Genomic DNA, 24,101 nt, shown 5'->3' with positions numbered 1-24,101 from the left:
AATTTTAATTCTCATTATTAGCTTAAAAATGAGAGTGCAAGACTAGATGTTTTTCTAACTCAAAGCTAGGGTCTCTCTAAAGTTATAACTGTTAAAATGGATGGAAAGAAGTCAAGTTAGAAGGCATTTCTTAAGCACCTACTATGTGCCTGGAATTGTGCTGAGGACTGCAGACACAAAGAAAGAGAAAAACAGTCCCTGCCTTCAAGGAACTTACAATCTAAAGGAGGAGTCAACAAACAAAAAGTTATTTATAAGCAAGATATATACAAGATAAACTGGAGAGAATCTCAGAGGGAAGGCATTAGAATTAAGGTGGACTGGAAAAGGCTTCTCACAGACAGTGCAATTTTAGCCGAGACTTGAAGGAAGCCAGGGAAGCCAGGATGGAGGTGGCAGAATGACTGAGAAAGAATAAAATAGAAATAAGAACTCTGGAGCAGAGTGGGAGGAGACCTCAGAGGGTAACTCATCGACTTCATTTTAAAGATGATAGGTTAAGGGACTTTGTCAAAGTCATCCAGGAGGAATCGTGAGATGTGGGATTGAACCCAGGTCTCCTAAGTCTAGATTCAAGGCTCTTTCTACTGTATGTCATTGACTCTTGGGCCTTCTCCAAAGGTTGAGGCAGGTCTCTGTTTCTAGATTTCAGAAGCAAATACACATCTATTTTATACTGTTGTGTTATTCACCTGCCTGAAGGTCATAGAATATACCATGTGATCTTTCAGGCTCTGCCAGTTCCCTTTTAAGCCTCTGATCTTTAGAATGCATTTGTGCACATGAAGGGTAGCAAAAATGAGGATATTTTATTCACTATGATTTAACCTGAGAGTAAAATTACTACAACTCCAGTCCTGGAATTCCTGGTTGTGCTCAGCCTTGTGACCCTGATGATTTCATATAGCCTCTTGTTTCCTCCATTTCCCCCACCTATTACTGGAATGATAATGTTTTCCATCTAAAGTGTTTTCCAATTACATTTTTCTGTTCTAAATAAAAATCTGTGGACCTAGGACCATAGATGATTATAGACCTGGGTTTGGAAAAAAAAACTCAGAGATCATCTAGTCCAAACTCCTCATTTTACAGCTAAGAAAACTGAGGCTTCTAGAAACAAAGTGATTTGTCCAAGATCACACAAGGATAAGATGTAGGACAAAGGTGCATTACATATGGTGCATGCTAGAGTCTGAGGTCATAAGATTTAAAACTGTAACCTAAAAGAACACAGAGTTCAAACCCTTCATTTTCAGATGAAGAAACTGAGTCCCAGAGAGGATAAATGCCATACCAGGATTCAAACCCAAATGTTCTGACTGAAAATCCTGCCTTTGCCGTTATACCATAGCATTATCTTTATTAAGATATTACAGAAATTCAAGGGGTCATGTTTACAAAGCCTAAAGATTTCCAGAGCCTGAATTATGTAAGAAACAGAGAATTGACAATGAAAGGATTCACAGAAAGAGTTAGGGAAGTAGGAGACAGGAGACCTGGCTCTAGGCCAGGTTTAGGTGAGTCACCCATACTGTCATTGTATGACCCTATACAAGGTTTTCACCTCTCTGGAGTTGTTTCCTTCTCTATAAAGTGAAAGCATTATTATTCCCTCTCAGGTCTTTTTTTGAGCATGAATCTTCTTAGGAGTCTTTAGAGTTCTTTAGAAGAATTTCTCAGAAACGATATTTTTGCATGAGCAAATTAATAAATGGTGAAAATCTTCTTGAGTCATTTTTACCAAGCTGAAGGAAACATTCTGTACCAGACAGGACAATTGTTTCGCTGACTGGAAGCTGACTGAGAGATGTGATTACTTAATCATGATGAATTCAGTTATGCCCAAGTCTCAATGTTTTATGTGTTTGGGAAATGACTTTCGTTTATGTGCATAGATCAAGGAGAGGACACACTTCTCAGAAATGTGAGGTAGAAAAATCTGTGTAAATCATTTGCCAGGGAGGATTTAGCTTTATCTTTGGTACAGATTAGAGTAAGCAAAAATAATCTCAACTCTTCTTAGTGAGTCATCTGTAATACAACTGGAGGAGAAGGCATAGTATCCCAGTGGACTAGAAGGCAGGGCTTAGTTGGGAGGAAAACCACCACCACCACCAATAACAATAAAAGCAACAAACTAGTCTTTAGCCACAGTAAGCAAAACTATGTTGTTTTGTTTTTTCTTGTATCTCTGAATTTGTGTGTGTGTGTTTGTGAATATGCATAGTGGTGGTAGTAAAAGACATCTGCCCTTAAACTTCAGAATGGTTTCAAGATTTGGTTGATGAGTAGGAGATAATTTACGTGAAATGTTATAATTTCTAGGAACTGAAATGACTGGATTTTGTAGACACTTATGATGCATAGGCCCATCCTCCTGTGTGTTATCATTATAAAAATTTCAAGTTTGGCTCTATTTCTGAAACAAGGAGAAGAAATGGAAATTATTACCTCTTTAATGATTATCAAATGATTTCCCCTTTGTTTTAATAGAACAACCTTCTAACTTAAAAAAGTATATTTGATAAGCTAATCATGCTAATATATTTTCAACTCCTTTCTGATGTTTAAAACATCAAATTCACAGGATGACTAAACATACTTTAGAAGAAGATGCTTTCACAATTTGATGGAAGCTAACAATGGCTCTATTTTCATCTGGGAGAAATGAACTATCATTTTCTCTGATTCAAAAATCAATTACACATGAACATTACATTATGCTACTCACAATGCTTTCTCTTTAAAACAATATTATAGCCCCAAATGGCAGCAGGGGTAGGAGAGATATCCCGATTATTAGAAGTAAAATAATGATAATAGTTAAAATTATTCAGTTCTGTAAGATTTCCTTTTAGTCTTGCTGTTTTTCTTGTGAGGTCAGTGGAGCATAGAGATTAGAAGACTGGATATAGATTTGGTAAGACCAGTATTCAAATACTGCCTCTTACACTCAGTAACTGAGTGTCAAGAACAAGTCACTTAACTTTGCTGGGCCTGATGCAATACTTTCTGACTTATCTCCCAATGTTACAGACAGATTGCAATATATTCAACTGGAAGGAGTTCTCACACCTATGATCTATCACAGACCACTGCTATACAGAGCTGTGATAACTGGATACCAAAGTTTAAATTTTACTACAGGACAAAAATAAATGCAATTCTTGTGGTATGATAGGCAAGATGAGCAATGTACCATCCTTGGCCATCCTATTATGAAATACTTAGAGTCACCTGGATTTGTAGAGTTCAATGACTGGGTTACATGCTTAACTCAAAATGTGTGTATTGGTATGAAAAAGCAGGAAAATTATTAAATTTGTCATCCATTAGGCTTTGTGTAATTATTTAATTTTCACAACTTAATGATTCTATGAGACTTTCAATATTCTTCAGAAGACAGAATTAGGGTTACTAGACTTTCTCCCCAAAACATTCAGGGAGTATACAATACAACAAAGAGAGATGGGGGGGAGGGAGGAGAGAGGAGACGAAGGCAGAGAGGAGGAAAGAAACAAAGAGTGTGTATGTGAGAGAGAGAGATGAAAATGGAGAGAAATTAATAAATAATTAATATTTAATCAGACAATAATTATTAACTAGCTACTATGTGCCAGGTATCATGCCAAGCTCCAGTTAATGAAGAAGCAGCTTTCTTGCAAATGTACCAACTCATTATTACCCTCATTTTAAAGACATGTAAACTGAGACTTAAAGACATTAGGAGATTTTGCCATGATCACACAGCTAATAAGTGTCACAGGTAGGGTGTAATCCCAGGTCATCCTGGCCCTAAGTCTAGTCTTCTTTCCACTGATGTACAGTGGATTGTTATTCAGCTAGTTGGCCTTTGAGCCACCTTCCAAATCTTAGACTAAGTGATTCTGTTAAATCAAAAATCTTTATAGTATTTCAGTTTAATTGATTAATTGAAAGATTCATTCATTCATAGTTTATACATCTATTTTATCATCAATAACTATCTTTCACAATAAGGAATGTAAAAGACAGCTTACTAAAGATTTTTAGGGTTACAAAGGAATACCCACATTCCTTAGAGATGCTAGAGAAATAAGGAATCAATAATTGGAACCTCAGCATGGAACACCCTCACTTTGTCAGGAAAACATTGCCGAAATCTATCCATAAATGGAAAAAAAAGATCTCTTAATACTCTCAGCTTATCATTAATCGACATTAATCTACAAATCTACAAAAAGCCATGGTTTGGATCTATGAAATAATCCATAGAACACTCAAAATAAAGGAATGAGAACAGAGTAGTGACTTGTTCTATAATAATTTTTTTCTGAATTTCACCAAAATGATGAAAGGAACTATGTGACAATGATAACTATAATAAAATAACAATAACAACATAAGCACTAATATTTATATAACATTTATGATTTTGAAAAAAAGAAGAGGATTAAAATGATCTATTATGAGTTGATTTCATCCACTGTGTATATTCATAACCATCAATTACATTTGTTACAGTGACGTCCAACTCTTAGTGACTTCTTTTGGGGTTTCTTGGCAGAGATACTGGAGTGGTTCTCCATTTTCTTCTCCAGCTCACTTTACAGATGAGGAAACTGAAGCAAACAGGGTTAAGTAACTTGTTCAGGGTCATACAGCAAGGATATATATGAGGCTGGATTTGAACCCAGGAAGATGAGTCTTCCTCAGTCTAGGCCCTGTACTCTCTCCGTTGTACCCCCTAGCTGCCCATCAATTACATATTCTAGAGAAAAAGGTTTGCTGGTATAACTTCTTTGCAATCAGTATATCACTCAATTTTTCTATGATTATACTAGTACTGTAGTCCTGGGTGTACCCATCCATGTTTTTGATCAGAAAAATGGGGTCAATACAACTGAAACAAGTGAAGCAAGGGGATAACTAAAAATATCACTCTTAATACGTAGGACAATAAAGTGAGTAAAAGAATGACTTTACAGTGTAAGTTCTCACCTCCATTCTAAATGACCACTGGGCAGTTAGGTGGCACAGGGGATAAAGTTCTGGACCTGGAATAACAAAAACCTAAGTCCAAACCCTTCCTCGGGAAGGTAGTAGCTACACGATCCTAGGCAGGACAGAGTTTTCTCATCTGTAAAATGGGAATAATGATAGCACCTATTCCCAAGGGTTATTATGAGGCTAAAAGAAGATAATATTTGTAAAGCACCTTGCAAACTTTAAAATGCTATATAAATGCCAACTATCGTTGTTATCATTAGTACACTATTGCCAAAGTGAAATGTGCTGTTTTTAAGAATAGCTTACATTTAACTAGTGCTTTAAAGTTTGCAAAGCAGCTTACTTATTTTATGTCAATGTACCCTTACTTCGACCCCATAAATTCTATACAGTGTTCCTAGTCTTTTTGGAGTTTTAACTTTTAATAGCTTATGTTCCAAACTTTAATAGCATAAAACTGTTTAAGACTTTGACAATACCTTAATAATATAAATATTTGCATTCTCTTTATACAAATCTAGATACTGAGGTATAATGAAGATAAGTGATTTCTTTATGATCACACAGCTAAGAGATGCTGATGCTAGAATTTGAAATCACATCTCCTAGTACTCTATGTACTATAGTTTACTACCAAATGGGTAAGAGAAAATAATAAATGTTTATATAGTTCTACTATATGCCAGGCCCTGTGCTAAGTGCTTTTTACAAATATTATCTCATTTGATGGTTGTCCCAACCCTGAAAAATAGATGCTATTATCATGCCCATTTTACAGTTGAGGAAACTGAGGTAAACAGAGGTTAAATGACTTGATCCAGGTCATGAAACTAGTATCTAACATCATATGTGAATTCAAGTCTTTCTGCAGTCAATTAAAAGTGCTTTAAGTCCAGTGCAAATTCTATTTTGCCTCGTGTTTGCCACGAAACCACACATATGGATACAGACCCAAATCACATTCTCTTCTTCAGTAAAAGAAGAATAAGAGTATGAAGGAGTCACAGGGGAATTAATGGTACTGCTCACCATTATCTGTTAGTGTCTCCTAAGTTTTCAAGGAAAAACATAGTGTGTCCATGCTGAAGACAGTAGCGAAGAATTGGAGAGAGTATATGCCTGAAGTTTTTTTTTCACCTAAGCATCATTCTTACAGTATAAAAAGTAAAAATTTTACCTGTCAGTAAACACAAATCAATTGTTCTGAATTGCTGGTATGAATAACAAAAATAAATACTGAGATCAGACATTTACCCTTTTTCTACAGAGAAGCTGTCTGTGATGTTGGCAAGTTGATTTTGCTGGGAAAACTTTATCAGCAAGACTGAGAAAATTGTAGCTTATTACAAAAATCCCCGTCGGAAGCCCACCTCTGCCAATGACTCTCATACTGGTTCATTATTTTTGGACACACCAGAACAATTTCTATGTCTCTGTAATATGACCACAGAAGGTTTAGCACAATCTCCTCATTAGTATTCAGATTTTATCCTTATTCTTGTGAAGACTTTAATTTGTCTATGTGGTGTTTCAAGCAAGCTACAAACTAATTTCAAGCCTAGAATTTGCTTACTGTATGAAGACATTTAATCCAAGACCTTGCTGGTAGGCACTACATGGAGAGCATCATTTGAAACAATAACTTTCCCCTCTTAGGAACCAGTGAAAGAAAAAAATATCACAGACTCTAACAAGACCTATCTGTGAACATTTTTCAATGATAATTTGACAATGCATAATTGACCACTTTGTGACCCTTGCTATGCTATTATAGTTGAGCTTCATGACCATTCCATGATTATAATTTAGTCATTAATTTCCAAAAGTGAAGTCTAACTGGAATGCAGAGCTAGAAGGGACCTTAGGTTTCATCTTCCACTCCATTCTGGAAAGTCTTCCTTAACTTTGTCCACTTACTAGATTTTGTAGAGGAGATTTCTTTTAAGAAAGAAGTTGAAAAAGACGACCTCCAACTTTTCGTCCAATTCTAAGAAATAGGATATATGGCTAAAAGGACAGACTGGAGTTAGAATGCAAGGGTCTTAAATATCCAATTAAGGAATCTGGACTTTATTCTCTGGGGAATGTTAACCATTGAAGCAAAAATTTTTGGAAAGCTATATTGAAATAAGTACTTTAGAAAAATTCATATGGCACCAACATTCAGGACAAATGGGAGGTGGTTATATTTCAGGAGTGGGGGGATCATCTGGAAGACCACTGTAGTCTCTAAATGTGAGGTGATAAGAGTCTGTGCAGCCCAGAAGAACTATGCTATGAGGAGCACTGCTCTCATGTTGATAAACTGGCTACCTCCCAGGACCTCAATGTCAACGATCTTATCTTGCCATTTTAGTAAGACTCACAATTGACATTAACGGAAATAAGTGAGGAGCCAGATGGGGAGCCCGTGGTCAGTCTGGGTCTCATGGTCATAGAGAAGATTTAATGTGGCCATTACATTTGAGTTCTCCAGTGTGGTCTGAAGCTTGCTGTCCTGTTACTGCCACACTATCAGCCGCACAAAGGAAACAGAGTCCAGTTTTGAAATCATTTTGGGTTCTTCATATTAGTACTGGGATGGGAGGTAGAAAGTCTGGATTCTAAAACCAGCTCTGCCATTACCTGGCAGAGTGACCTTGAGCAATTAAGTTCAATTCATTTTGACAAGCACTTAGGAAGTACATACTAATCAAAGAATACAATCACATAAGTTGCTGGGGATATAAAGATGACTAATGTCAGTGTTCCTTCCTTGAAAGAGCTTACAGTCTAGTAGATTGTATAGATAGAAGGGATAGAAGGGTGGAGCCATACATACCATGTACACCTCTGAGTATGATACAGAGTAGAATACGATTAGGGACAAGGGAGAGATTCAGATAAATTACACTAAGAAAATTTTCATGAGGTAGGGGGTGGAGGTGAAATAATTTAGAGCAGAGGGGATAAGGTATTGCTTCATAGAGACAATTAAACATGCAGAAATGAAGAGTGTACATATTACAGGCATGAGAGATGGCCTTTTTGAATTCTCAGAGTTGAGCAGGTACAAGCAATAGCTCAAGAAACAATAAAGTGATTTTCACCCTTTGGACCTTAGTTTTCTCATTTCTAAGTTAAAAGCACTAGTGAAATTGGTTCCTAATGTCATAAGATCAAAAGACCATAGATTTAGATCTGTAAGGAACCTTAGACATCATTTAGCATAATGCCCTTCATTTTAGAGATGAGGAAATGGATACCTAGAGAAGTGATTTGCATATGGTCACATAGTTAGTAAGTATCTGAGGTAAGATTTGAACCCATGTTTCAAGTTAAGAGCTCTACACACTATACCACTCTAATGATGAGAATCTTCTGCTGTAAGATTCTGTAATTCTATCAGAAATAATTACATTTACCTAGTGCTTTTAAGTTTGCAAAATGTTTTATATGTATATTTTCTCACTTGATCCATACAATAACCCCATGAGATAGGTAGTAAATTATTCACTCTTCATACTGAAGAGAGAGCCGGTCTTTGAGTTGGGTAGATCTGTCGTCAAGTTCCACCTTTGAGAAATATTGGCTATGTAACCCTTGGCTATCACTGAATTTCTTACTTACTCATGAAACTCTCTATTATTAAGATTAGAAATTTCAGAGCAAATTCTGATCTGAAGGATTGCAGATTGGTAGAGAGTGCTTTCCCGCTTTCAGTTCCCTATGCTGATTCAATCCCCAGACCCAAAATAATATTAATATAATTATCACTCCCATTTTATATGTTATAGTGAAGTTTGGTGTGTGGGTTAGATTGAATAGTTACTAAAGTCCCTTCCAATTATCAAATTCTGTGATACTCTGATACAGATCAGAAAATTGAGACTTGGACATAGTCATGATTACATAACTAAGTAAGGCAGGATTCTAACCAATGTCTCCAGAGTACAGATTCTAACCAAGTCCAGGAGTATACAACGCTGCATCTTATTGTCAAATATTATTAGACGCGCTAAGTACAGGATTTCCACGACAGCTCTCAGTAGACCAACAGATGACACTCCCAATGGCTTGCTACAATGTTTGCATTGTGAGTATTTGTGAGTAAAAATATTAGATCCTGGGGTTTTACAATCTCCCAAATGAGCAATATTAAAATGTTGACTTATCTTAAGTGTTTAAATCTTTTTCTGTTACAATATTTACATGCTGTCTACTGAGAAGCCCCAGTAGACCATCATCTAAGCTAAAAGATAAAGATATTATACAGTTAAGAAACAATATTATATTAACACCATTCCTCATAGGCTCAGGAGAGTTAACTCATAAAACACATCCCTCTGGCATGGGTATTTCCACATAATCCTGTATTTTCCCTAGTTTAAAACTACATAAAAACTATATAGTTTTAAAGGGGGACATTTTTACCCCATCTGGTAGTTTAGTAGTCCACATTCAACTTATTTTTAAATTTTATTTCTATTCATTCACTGGGGATGGAGTGTATCTCAGGTCTTAGAAATAGACATAGCTGGGCCTAAAATTAAGAGAAAGCCACCTACTGGGATTGCATTTGATAAAATAAGAATTGCATTTAATAATAATTGTCCAAATGATTTTAAACTACTCACTGCAGTTGTTTATCTCATTACCACCAACACTCCTTCAGTGATGATATATGGCTATGAATCATAGAACACCATAATCTTCAAAAATTAAAATTATAAATAAAACTAAGTATAATGGAAAGACACATGATGAGTACAACCCACATGCAAAAAGTAATATAAAATATATTGCAGAAGATACGTATGATTCAAAATTTTGTGGCTATGACGTAGAAGCCATCTTATGTATAACATAATACGTTGGGGGTTTCCTGACTCTTTTACCTAACCAGAAGTAGAGGATTAGACTTTTCTCCAGCCACACAAGAGAATTATGTGCCAGAATTAGAGTAAGTGCAACCATTTCCACAGGATAAGGGCACAATAGGTCCAACAAGGAACTTATGAATTAACTTATGAATTACCTAGAAAGTATGCTAATTGCAAACACACTCACTCAGCACTCCTGTACCAGCAGCATCCAAGCTTCAGAGGAGCACACAAATCTCCTGATAAGGTGGTGCTTTAGGACCTACTCCGAGATTTCCCTTTTTCTCTAATCACTGCTGTTATACATTTTCCCTGCCCTCCCTCTAACAACCTTGTTGCAACAGGGGACAAACCACAACTCTGTTGAGCAACATCTTGAAGAAGGGTAGGTACAAGAGGGGAGGATAACACTTTTATTCTACATGGAGTGAGCTCTAGGATAAGGGATGCCCCAGGCAGAAGCCCAGGCCAGGATATCAACTCTACCCTCTTCAAAGCCTATAAAAAGCATCAGACACTGAGTCAGCCCAGATAGTGAACTAAATACAAGGAAAAGCAGGGTGTGATGTCAGCAGGACCATAAAGAAAGGAGACTGAGTCCAAGTGGATCCAATTCTGCCTCTCCTCAGCCCAGGGTTGGGTGGGGGGAGAAGGGACTGAGTCAGGTGAAAAATATCCTAACTTGGGAGGAGGCTCAGACAGCTTTGAGGTCTGAGTGGGTCAAAGAGGGTTAAACCTAACATCAAAGGAGAAGGATTCAGAGAATGAGTAATAGGAGAATAAAAGAGGGAAAAACAATACTAACTCTACCACAGATCTCAAGATAAAGAAAATTCAGCTAAAAATCTAGCCCACAAGCAGATAAACTATGAAGACATAAAATTATAAAGGATGATGAGTAATAACACATCTAAAAGATTACAAATATTATGTTGGACCTCTATGAAGTTTGAAGAAGAGTGTAATTAGTCACTCTCTTTTATTTAACCCACCCACATTCTAATTATGTGCTATAAGCTATATATGGACTATATAGCATATAGACTGTAATAACAGCTTATATTAATTGAACACTTCAGAGACATTATCTCATCTGATCCTCATAGCAGCTTTCTGAGGGAGGCAAGTAAGAAAAACAATAAAGAAGTAAACTGAGACTTGGAAAGGGGAAGTACTTGTTGAGAATCATTTGACTAATAAAGAACAGAATCAGAACCTGAGCTCAGTTCGCCTTACTCTAAGACTAGGAACTCAATAAATGTTTTTATTTTGTAATGAATTGAATTTGTAAAATTCATTAAACCATGCTACATTACAATAGTGTGTATATGTCTAGCCCTATAATAACTTGCAGTATAATCAATGGTCATCTCTCCCTCCTCAATTTTTCTTACACCATTTAATCTGGATCTCTCCATCAGAAGAAGAAAACTTTCCCTTAATACCTTTCACTTTGTATTTATTTTATGTTCATGCCTTTTACTCTTCAGCTGACCATTAGATTATAATTCTTTCTGCATAGAAATTAGACAATGGGATCACAGATTTAGAACCAGAAAAGTACCTTAAAAGTTATATAATCTAACTTCTTCATTTTGTGTGGGTAAGAAAACTGAGACCCAGACAGGTTACATGGTTACCAAAGATCACACAAAGTATTATTAGTGTTAGCAACAGATTTTGAACCCAGATTCTCTAAAATCAAACCTATTACCAGATTCCCCCCTTATAGCAAACTATCACATGATTTCTCCTGTTTATTTCCAGGTCCTGCCATAGTTTCTTGAACATAGTAACTCTTAAAAAATGTTTGCTGGATTGTCAGATTTAGTTCTGCATTTCTCTATGGTTATAACATACTTTGTTTTAAGATTCTATACAAATGTGAATTATCATTCTCATCATCATTATTATTACCAATAGAAGTAGTGGCTCATTTGATTCCCATACCAATTTATGAGGTAGGTAGAACAAATAGTATATGTATTTTGCAGAGGAAGGAGCTAGGGCTTAGAGACATAAAATCCCCTTAGAGTCATTCAGCAAGGCTGTGCATCTAAGGTATACCTATTCTGACATGCAACAAATCCAAATTCAGAGCTCCCCCCCTCCCAAACTGTTGTCTTGTTAGAAGCAAGATTCCTTGAAGGTAGGCAATGTTTTATTTTTGTTTCTGTTTTTCCAGGCCCAAGTCAAGTGTCTTATGATTACATGTATTAGGTGCTTTATAAGTGCATATTCATAGAATTATATTGCTAATGAGCCCTCAATCTTAACATTTATTTCTCCTCTTCTGAGAAAAAAATTAGTGACAAAAATATGTAGGAGGAAAAATAAGCATTTATATGCTGTGTACTATTTGTCAGGCACTTTGCTAAATGCATTACAAATGTCTCATTCGATCCTCACAACAACCCTATAAGGTAGGTTCTATCATTATCCCAATTTTACAGTTGAGGACTCTAAGACAGACAGAGATTAAGAGACTTGCACAAAGACACAAAGTTAGTAAGTGTCTGAGATCTTATCTGAACTCAGGTCTTCCTTACTCCTGGCCCAGTGCTCTACCCGCTGCACCATTTAACTACCTCAAAAACTGCATTAAAAACATAGTTTTACATTTTAGGTTTTAAACAGCAGAACTATCACCTAAATGGAGGAGTCAGGAAAAAGAAATCCTGTCATTTTGGGGTGACATGTAGTGACTGTCTTCTCATATCCAGTTATTATCTCACCATTCTCAAATTCATTTTCTAAAAGACATCCTGTATCAGTAGGAACAGATGGCTCGGCTGATTGCTAATAGGACACAGAGCTATTTGTCAGTAGGTTAGCACTTGAAGCCCTGTCCAGCTTGGGCATCACCCAAAAATCACTACAGTAGTCAGACAGACATTTGGTCACCAGTACACAGATCACTAGTCCCCATTTTGGAGCACAAATGTTATAGCTCTATAGAAGGGTTACACCAAGGTTCAAATGAGATAAACTATGTGGAAGTGTTTTGGAAGCTAGAAAGTAGACCAAAGCATCAGAGGATATAGAATAGGAAGGATTACTTGGGAGATTATCTGGTCCAAATGCCTCATTTCACAGGCAAGAAAACCAAGACCTGAAAAAGTCAAGGGACATACCAAAAATCAGACAGCTAGATGGTAAAGAGATTCAAAACCAAAAATTCTGACCCCAAAGAAATCAAAAATTTTATAACTGGTAGCAACCCCAGCAGTCAATTCTATTTCTGTCCACTTTGTACCTGAAAAGAAATCCCTACAACAGTCTACCTGACAAGTGGCCATTTAATTTTTGCTTGACTTCCTAAGAAGGGAATCTCCTTGAGACAGCTCATTCCACTTAGGGATGCCAGTAATCATTAGATCTGTCACATCATGTCTACATTTACCTCTTTGTAATGTCCACTCATTGCTCTTGACTCTGCCCTTTGAAGCCAAACAAAATCAACCTAATCCTTTTTCTATGCACCAGTTTTTCAAATATCTGAAGACAGCAATCACGTCCCTTCTGAGTTTTCTTTTCTTCGGGTCAAACATCCCTAGTTGTTCAACTGACGCTCATATAACATGGACTCAGGGGATCTCATCATTCTGGATGCCTTCTCTCCAACTTAGCTATGCCCTTCTTCAAATATGGCAAACAGACCTTAACACATCACTATAGATGAGAGAGGTCTGACCAGAGCAGAATACAGTGAGACCAACATCTCCTTATTCCTAGAAACTATGCCTCTCAATGCAGCCTGAAATAGCATTCACTTTCCTGGCTGCCATATCATACTGCTGACCCATAGTGGTCTTGTAGTACACTAAAAACAACAACAAAAAAGTTTTCTAATGTTGTGTAACACTGTGGAACCCTTTATATCTTCCAAATCTTGAAAATGACCAATATTGCCTCTCACATTCTCTAGACCAAATGTTCACTATTTATTGTTGCTAAGTACCAAGAAACAAAGTTATATGGAGATGAAAAGGTGCTGACAGATGGCAGCAAAATTCAGAGGCACCCAATGATTTCTCTGTTGGTGTTTTTACTCACAAAAATAATAATAATTCATGATTAGTGACAAGAAGTAGACAGATGGTAGATGCCAGTGTTTTGGAGAAAAAAAATCAGATGATAAAGGTCATAGATTTAAGGCTGGAAAGGAACACAGAGATCATCTAGGTAAGTAACCATATTTTATAGATGAGGAAACTGAGGCTCAAAGAGTTTACAGTTCTTTCTAGCATTCACTTCAGATGTGGGCAGAGTCAGGACTCAAACCCAGGTCCTCTTCATCTTTCTGTTGGAGAAGAAAATTTCTCAGTCTCCTTTTCCTTCAGGTCAGTATATTTGTTGGGAATGTTGTAGAGAGATGACTATTGAGGTTTATATGGGACTAGATGACATTAGAAGTCTCTTCCCATTCTGAAATTCTTTGAATTTTCATCTCCTCAATGAAGCCTTGCTGATTTCTTCTAGCAGGAAGTGGACCTTCCTTTCCTAGAGCTAATTTTATGCCTTTCTTGATGTATTTGCTATACCTCAATGTTATAGCTCATATTTTATAGGCAGAGCCTGCCTAAAATCACCACTTAGTCTCAAGGATACATGCCTTTAGAATAATAGGACTATAGGGCTTAGAGCTAGAAAGGATTTTAGAGATAAACTAGTACAATATCTATATCGCACCCCCTCCATTTTAAAGCTGAAGAAATTGTGGCTTAGAGTAACAGCCTAAGTTACTTTTTCGTAATCACAGATGCTAGCCCAGGTCAGAGTGTGCATCCAGATCTTGTATAAAAAAATGTTGAATGAATCTAATCTAACAACAAAATTTCATAGATTAATAAACTGAAAATTAATGAGGCTAAGAACCTTGCTCTATGTCACAGAACTAATTAGAGGATAAGAAAATTAAATTGGCACTCACTCATTAGTGAGTAGGAACTCATAGCCTATAAATATTAGAGCTCGGAGGGACATTAATGGTCATCTATTCCAATAGTGTTATTTTGATTTATAGTTATATTTGATAAGGAAACTAAGGTGATGACTTTTCCTAAGGTCAATAAGTAGCTGAGACAGCAGTCAAACCCAGTTACTGCGACCCCAAATATAGCAAATATGGTAAGGCTTCCTTCTCTTCAAACACTTTTACACGGACAAAGGCATTGAAAAGAAAGGACTATAAAGTCCATTTGAAGATGATTTGAAGAGATCAGGATGTCCACCTGCAGCTAGCATGATTCTGAATCTAAGAGATACGTTTAGATTAACCCAAGCTGCACAATCTACAGTGGCAGCCCGGGTGGATTGAAGAAAAGCAATCGCTGCAATCTTTCAGAATTTATCAAATCTTTTTATTTGGCCCAGTGTGACAAAAATAAGCTAGGAAAAGCTGATTCAAACCCTTCAACTCATAGAAGAATTGAACTTCAAGTTTTGTTCCTTAATGAGTAGGAAAGAAAGGGGGAAGAGCAAGCATTTATTCATCCCATACTATGTGTCAGGTACTATATTAGTATTTAACAAATATCATCTCATTTGATCCTTGTAACAACTTTAGGAGGCATATGCTATTATTATCACCATTTTACAATTTAGTAAATTGAGGCAAACAGAAATTAAGTGACTTGCCCAAGGTCATGCAACTAGTTAAGTGTCTGAGGCTGAATTTGAACTCAGAGCTTCCTGACTCCAGGCCTGGTGTTCTATCCACTGCACCACCTAGCTGCTCCACAGACATTCATTCGCCTTCTGTTTATCCCACCCTCCCTCATCTGTGGACAAACTTTGCTCATATCATTCCATGCCTGGAAAGCACTCTACCTCCTTCACTGTCTTTACTCTACCTCCATCTGAAAATCTCTGGTTCTTTCAACTTCCATGTAGGCCTCACCATTATTATGAAACCTTCTCCAGCTAAAAGCGATTCCCCCTCTTCTTAGTATTTTGTCCAAATATCTCCTTTGCCCTCATCACATTCTATTTCATCATGTGAGAGACACTTGAGCTCTCCAATGAGAATGAAAATCCTTGATGGCAACTATGACGCTACTTTTAATCTTTGCATAGGGCCTTGCATATGCAATAATCGATAAAAGTTTACTGAACTCAATTATTCTGCAAGAATCATTCGTAAGTCTTTATTGATTACATTTCAACTCCGCAGCTAATAGCATAGAGGATAAAATACTGAGCCTAGGTTCAGGAAGATCTAAGTTAAATCTGGCTCCAGACATCTTCTAACTCTATGACCCTGGGCAAGTCATATAACGTTTGTTTTCCTCAGTTTTCTCAATTGTAAAGAGAGGATAATAATAGCACCTACTTTACAGGGTTGTTGTAATGATTAAACGAGATAATATTTGTTTTTAAAAAAGTACTTAGCACAGTGCCTGACATATAATAGGTGCTATATAAATTCTTATACCCTTCCTTTCCCCTTAATGTCTTGGATGGTGAACTAAGACACTTTCCCCCCTTAGATGTGCTAATAAGAATGAACTTTTAGAAAGGGTCACTGGCAATCAAGGGCTACATGTAGAAAAGAAGAACTTTTATTACATCACAACAATGGAAAAATCAAGGCTCTGTCATCAAAAATAAATAGTTTTATCTTAGACAAGTCATTTCTTCTCTCTTGACCTCCATTTTCTCATCAATGAAATGAAGACAATTAACAAGATGCTTTCTAAATGTCCCTCTAGGTCTAAGGGTCTATATTTCATTTCTTCCTAGGTCTCATCTTATGTTTTGAACATAATATTTTAATAGTATCATAAATTTAGAGCTACAAGGAACTCCTTCCTTTTACAGAGGTGATGACATTAGCCCAGGCAGGGTTAAGGTTGCTTAGGGTCACAGAGGTAGTAAACATCAAAGCCAGGCTTTGAACAAAGGTCTTCTGACTCCAGTGCCATCATTCTTTCCACTGAAGCATGAAATTCCTTCTAGCTATAACTTTCTAAAGTTATGTATTCTAAAGGTCATTCCAGACCCCAAGCCCTTGTTTCCATGATCTTCCTTAAACAGGTATAGTGATAAAAAAAAAACACAAGCAGAATTAAGGTGAATAAGCATAGGTACTGGGGAATACACTTGGAGAAGAAAGTTAATCACCTAAGTAAAGGGCAAGGAATAACTGACAAGATGCAAGGCTGGCAGAGAAAGCTCTAGGAATCAGCAAGCATAATAAGCTGCCCTTGAGTCAGCAATGGAGCAATGAGTTAAAAAAGGAAGAACAGTACCTGGATATAAAAATAGGAATAGAGCATGTGGAATTCATGAGGTGTTCAGCACCGGTCAGTGACATCTATTGTACTAATGTCTCTAGCTCTCATAGACTCATGTCCAGTTTATGGTCCCCATTCAGAAAAGGATATTGAAAACTTGAAGGAGGTTAAGAAGAGAAGCATACTGATGATTCAAATATAATAAAATAAAATGTTTGGGGAAAAGGGTTTAAAGAAAGAACTATCATTATGGAACCAAGAGAAGAGGCTTAGGAAATATCACATAGTGGAACATTATGGGGGAAGGCATACATCTATCCCTGACTTTTCCATGAATGGTAGATATGACCTTGCTAAGTCACTTCTTCAGCTTGTGGGACCTAAGTTTCCTCTTCCATAGAATGGGAGAAGACATGACCCAGATAATATCTGTGGTTCTTTCCAGGTCATTAAAAAACCAATGGTTCCAAGAAGCAGCTTGCAATAATGGGTGGAAAGCCAAGTTTGGAGTAAGGAAGACCTGACTTTAATGTCAGACTCTAACTGGCTATGAGATCCTGAGCAAATCTGTTAACATCTTTAAAAGTGCACCCTCCAAATATCCCTATGATTACAAATTGTAGAACAAGGGCTGATCTATATTATTAGCTAAAGCAGTTTTGTCTTTGAGAACGCTCTACTCTACTCGGGGAGTGCTTCACACTGATGAAATCACAGATCTAATACCTCTGCCAACTTGTCTAAAAATATAAACCTATAGCTTTGGCAAGTTGAGAACTAGGATCTTATCAACATCTCTCCTGCTAGAAGATCTTTAGTTTCAGAGAACTCACTGTATCCCAAAAGTAGCCTATTCCTTTTTCAGATGGATTTGGGGTTACAAAGTTTTTTTTTTATCTTATATGGTGCTTAAATCTTCTTAGTTCTGATCTTTGGGACCATGATAAAAAAAGAAAAACAAAACAAAACACTAATAGCTTTTCTGACAGCCTTTTAAATAAAACCAGTTGTGCCCTCCTTAAGTACTGTATTACCCAAACTAAACATTTTTTGTGCCTTCAACCATTCAACCATGGCTAAAGAAGCCACATGTTTTTAGTGGGGGGTAAAACAGAAAAAATAAACTTAGAGTCAATGGAGACATGGGTTAAAATCCTACCTCTAGTACATACACTTAGCCCTGTGATTTTGAGAAAGTCCTTTGACTTATCTGAACTTTGGTTTCCTCATCAGTAAAATGATCAATATAATATCAATTGCACCTTCATCAAGGGGCTACTGTCTCAAATGAAATATGTCGAGCACTCTGCAATATAGAAATCTAAACACCCTGCTAATTTTCCTCTGACTATGGATCTGCTTGTCTACCTCCTTTCTCATCAGAACTGAGGACAGTGCTCTACCTGGGGTCTGACCTGGGCTGAATACCTTGGTCTCTGCTGCCTCATCTACAAAATGAGGCATTTGAACTAGATGTGCTCTGATTCTATGATTAAGACTATGAAATATTTTAATAACGTTTTTCAACAGATGTCGTACCAAGCCATTTGTTCTTATTCTCCACTAAAGAATGAAAAAGACAAAAAGGGATTAAAAGTGAGGCAGATACATTTGAAACTAGCTGGGAGGATGAGTGTCCTGAAAGTGAAAGTCAAAGAGATACTACCAAGAACACTGGAAAAGAGAGGATCCTTGAAGCTACCTAAAGGTGCTATGCAATAGACACATATATACCTACAGATGAAATTCAGGAAGCTCATGGTTATAACCTAATTACATTCTAGATAATGCCATTAATTATATAATGTATGGTAGAAAATTATTTTATTTTATTTTGTTTTTATTTGATTTTTTTTAATTAACACATATACATTTACTTGTCTTTTGGCTTGTTGAAGCAGTAGGTTGACAATACTTGCTACAATGATGTCTGTCAAAATGGCTAGCCATAAAGACCCCAGTACCACATTCATCAGAAAGGCACTCTCCTTGAAGGTGGCTAATCTTGCCATTCTCATAAACCTTATGGTACTTCAGAACAGCAAGCTTAACCTTCTTTCTCTTATGCTTGTTCTTTTTGGGAGTGGTGTAAGACTTCTTTCTCTTCTTGGCTTCACCATGAAACCTCAGAACAAGATGAAGTGTAGACTCCTTCTGAATGTTGTAGTCAGACAAAATTCATCCATCTTCCAGTTGCTTGCCTGGAAAAATCAATCTTTGTTGATTCTTATCTTGTATCTTGGCCTTGACATTTTCAATAGTATAGGACCGTTCAACCTCAAGAGTAATTGTCTTTCCGCATCAAAGTCTTCACAAAAATCTGCATCATGGCACTGGGTCCACCCGTTGATGGTGGATCCGAAAGAGTAGAAAATCATTTTAGTTTTGTGTTCCTGACCCTAGGTCATGGATTCCCCATGTATATGTGTGTGTGCATGCGCAAACACACACACACACACACAATAATAATAATAAAAGAGATATTCCTTTTCTTACCTAAAGCTAAACCTTGTCATCCTCAGTGATGAAGGAGATATGCCAATAAGTTGGAGGAATTTGTTGGGGGTGGGGATGGGATTGGCTGATAGCATTTTAAACCTAGTGGCTTCTGACCTATGTACCTCTCACCGACAAAAGATCTGGCTGAACATAAGGAAAGGAATGTATAAGTACCCAATTGGACCTACATTTCTCTCCCTAGTCCGTGTGCATTTGAAATGTCAGAAAATTGTAGACCTTATTATTTTTTCTGTGGTCCACAAAAATTACTTTGCTTTTTGTTGGTGTTTCCTTTGAATATATTTTACATTTACTTATCTATGTATGTGCTATGTTCCCTCAGGAGGGGATAAGCTCTCTGAGGGCATGAACTGTTAACTTTTTACATTTGCATTATTATGTATATTTGCACAGTGTCTTACACTAAATAAATGCTTGTTGAATTAAACTGAATTTCAAACTGACATTTTAGATGGGGTTTTGGGATGGGGTGGGGATCGGGTGATATGTGTGATGCAGCTAAAACCTATGGCCTATGATTGACCATGTAGGAATTTTTCATTGATTGGCCAATCATAATCAAGTTTTGGGAGACCCTCTCCCATTAGTAAATAGGAAGCATCAGCCTGTTTCCTAATGATACAATCAGGATGTATGTTTTTTAAGATCATAACTTTTACCTTCAAAATATTGGGTATTATCTACTAAAAGATATTAGCTTTGTGCATAGGAGGATTAGCAGTCCCATCCATGACATGTCCTATTTACAAGTTCCAGTAAAAAAATAAATAGTGGTTACTGTTCTTCATTAGGGTCAAATGAAAGTGATCTATCCTTATCCATACCAAGACAAAAGAGGTCCTGTATAATGTGAAGAGCCTAAAAAGAACCCTTTATTATCAGTGGGTTGAGTTTCATCCTGTAGTAAAATAAAATGACAAAATTTTGAATGGGAGAATAAAATTGAGACCACAGAGTTTGATTTCCATTTTTATTTAGAAGATTCTAAGGGCAAATATTTATTTATATAGTTTCATGTACATAAATACATATAATGTGTATATGTCAATCACAAGAATCCTTGACAAAACAACAGGATGGGAATGAATATTGATCCCAATTTTGCTGCTCCTGATGCACCATCTACTTATATGCTGATGTTTATGAATACAAATTTGTAGACTCTGTTAATATATATTATGTGTTTGAGAAAAAAATAATAAAGTTGGCAGATGCCTCCTTACTACTGATGACTGGAGACAGAAAACCACATGGTAATGGGCAACCACATTCAGGACAAATCAAATTGAAATCAGGAGAACCTATACATCTTCATTGTACGCTAATTCAATTAATTATATCCAGAAAGCAGACAATGATGCTATTTCCATTACAGACAGCTCGGAACACAAAACACAATCTGTACTGGGCCCTCTGTCTTATTCCCTTTCAGATTCATGTGGATGTCTGACATAAGTTGGGGGAAAAGGGTAGAGATGAGGGTTTGGTGGTTTACTTAAGAGGATTGGGGGAAAAAGACAAAAAAAACATAAAAAGAAAATTAAAAAAGAAAAAAAAAACATTGTTCTTCCATGAGAGAAAGGGAATGGGGTGGTAGAGATGATGTCATGTCCAATGGTTATAAACTGAAGACTCAGAGGAAGTTTGCACAGGGAAATCTATGGCTCTCAACTGAGGTTTCAGCTTTGTCATATTAGCTGCTGAGGCTTTCTTTTTCTGAAATTTAGAAAGCCAGGGAAATATATTAAATAAACTGCAGACTGTGACTTTATTCCTCTCCAAAGATTTATGGGCCTGTAGAAAGGCTTCTTTCAAGCCCTGTCAAATAGAGGCACACAAGAATACAGAAACCGTAATACATGCTTGGCAGGATTCCCTCATCCCCAAATACACTTTCCTCTTCTATGTATTTAATATAAATACATACTCACTCTACTTTAATTTACTTCTGTACTCCGTTGTCTGTGTAGCGTGGTGAAATTAAAACAACGCTCATATTAGAAGAGATAGTATGGAAGATGTTAGTTGGGGGTGAACCCTCAGTTCTCAAAGTCTCACTTGTCTCATCCAGAGAATGACAACAGTCACGTTTGTCTTATCTTCCACAGATTTCTTGCAAGAAAAAAAATGTTTTGTAAATGTTGAAATAGTCTATGAGGGTATCTTATTGATAGTGTAATCTGTCTATATTTGTAGGGCTCTATAGATTCAACATATCTCCTGTCACACCTGATTTGTCACATGTATGAAGATTAAACTAAGTGAATTTTGACTGAAAATAGTTAGGATAGGGGTTCTTAACCTGGGGTGGATTAATTTTCTTTTAATATTTTGATAACTGTATTTTAATATAATTGTTTTCTTTTCTAATCTTATATATCTTATTTTATGCATTTATAAACATTAATCTGATAAGGAATCTGTAGGCTTAACAGGGGTCCTGTGGCACCAGAAAAGATTAAGCCCTCTGAGCTAGAAGTTGGGATTGCTGTTTATTGTTTCAGTTGTGTGTGACTCTTCGTGACCCCATTTGGGATTTTCTTGGCAAAGAAACTGGAGTAGTTTGCCATTTCCTTCTCCAGTTCATTTTACAGATGAAGAAACTGAGGGAAACAGGGTTAAGTGACTTTCCCAGAGTCACACAGCTTCTAAGGATCTGAGACCATATTTGAACTCAGCAATAGGAGTTGTCCTGACTCCAGGTCCAGCCCTCTATCCACCCCAAAACCTAGCCACTCTAGAAAATGGGATACCCACCTGAAAATCAGGCCTATGATAACTATTCCTCCACTGATATATTCCTTTGATGCCTCATCTTGGTGTGATGGTGAATATGGGTCTTCCAAGGCTGTTCTTCAGTACACAAGCTCCAGCAGACCTTCTAAGAGGGAAAGGTTTTGAACACAGTGGTTCTCTGCATGTGTCTGTCATCCTAGGACAAATCTGACTAAGTTCCAAAAGGCTTGTCACTGTTCGGGGCACAGAGTGTTGATTTTATTCCCCCAGTCACAGTAACTCCTGAGGATGTTATCTGCATCAGTGGAAGGCATAGTCTCCAAAACACAATTGCAGAATATTTGTTTTCTTTTATAAACTTCTTAGCCACTTTTCTTCCTGCCAGGAATTATCATGCAGAAAAAGTTCATTGTGGGGACTTTTCTATGATCCCCACTGTGAGGGAAAAGAAGAGTAAAGCAAACCAATCTTTTTCTGCATGGACCCATAGAACAATGGATCTAGAAGAGACCTTAAATGATATTTAACCTATCCCCTGCTACCACACCTCTCCTTCCTCTCCATCTGAACTGAATCAGATTAGAATATAAGCCCTAGATAGCAGGGTCTATGCTTTTGTCTTTCATCATACCCCCAATGCTTACTACACTCCATGGCACATAGTAAGAATTCCATAAATGCTGGATGATTGGCTGATGGAGATCCAGAGGAGGGAAGTCATTTACCTAACATCACTTCATCTATGTTAGTTAAATTGACTTATTTCTCTATCTTCTAGGAGGAACTGCTACACGAGCTGGGCATATAACGCAACAGATAGGACCAATTATGGGCATGTCCTCTAAAAGTATTGTTGATGAGTAAAACATGTGAACAGCCAGGTGATATAGAGAAACAGGTATACAAAATTATTACTCAAGGTGATAGAAAAAAATACATATCTACACACCCAATAAATATTTTTGGAGTTTAATTCATATATTTTCCATTCTTCCCATTTCATTTCTCAGAAAGTTCATAGGGATACGTACAATGGACATACTCTATAATTGTTTGTCTAATTAATTATTACTATTGCCTAATTACTTCTCCTTGTAGTTCTTGTGATTGAAGAATTGACACCAATTAGATGGGAAATGGAGTGTATAATGATTACTTGGGGTATGTCCTGTCCTTTCTTGTTCTGAGAGATATGCTGACCCTGTAGAATGTATATAGGCCTACCCTCTCAGAGATTTGAACTCAGAGTTTCTTGTCCTGGAAGAAGAATAAAATACTGTTTATCATAATTTTATCAAGTGCCTTATAAGTTTAAAATGCTATATAATGTGAATTACTATTCATTTTGAAAATAATCATGGGAAGTTTTAGAAACACTATTCGTCCACGGAAGTAGGGACTGGACCCAGACTAGCAGTAGTAATGAAAATTTCTGGGAAAGGAAACTTCCTCCACCAAGGCTCATTCTCATGACATGATCTTGGAGAATTGCTCAGAGATCCTCTGGAAGTTAAGTGATTTGCTTGCAGTAAAAGAGACAATAGGTATCAGAGGTGAGCCTTGAATTCAGATCTTGCCTTTTAGGCTGGCCCTCTAGCTGCTATGCCAAGCTGTTTCTAACTGTCCAGACTGCCTGCACATTGGCAGAGCTGTACAGATGTTAAGAAAAGGTAGAGTATGTTCATTAAGTAACTGTTCTGAGAATGAAAGTCGGAAGGGAGGAGGGTGCTAATGCTTTCAACCAAGTCAATATTAA

At 36.9% G+C, this 24,101-nt stretch overlaps 1 protein-coding gene and 1 pseudogene across 1 annotated transcript in view; both read right to left on the bottom strand.

Annotated features, from left to right (window-relative positions):
- The window catches only part of DLG2 (discs large MAGUK scaffold protein 2), a 1,559,742-nt gene that overhangs the window by 1,146,084 nt on the left and 389,557 nt on the right, over nucleotides 1–24,101 (bottom strand). The gene's annotated exons all lie outside the window — the stretch shown is intronic.
- LOC114032793 lies at nucleotides 18,963–19,451 on the bottom strand (annotated as a pseudogene).

Source organism: Vombatus ursinus, unplaced genomic scaffold (assembly GCF_900497805.2).
Source record: "Vombatus ursinus unplaced genomic scaffold, bare-nosed wombat genome assembly UNPS02005659.1, whole genome shotgun sequence".
NCBI lineage: Eukaryota > Metazoa > Chordata > Mammalia > Diprotodontia > Vombatidae > Vombatus > Vombatus ursinus.
The sequence above is the reverse complement of the archived record's forward strand: the minus strand, read 5'-3'. Positions and strand labels throughout refer to the sequence as shown.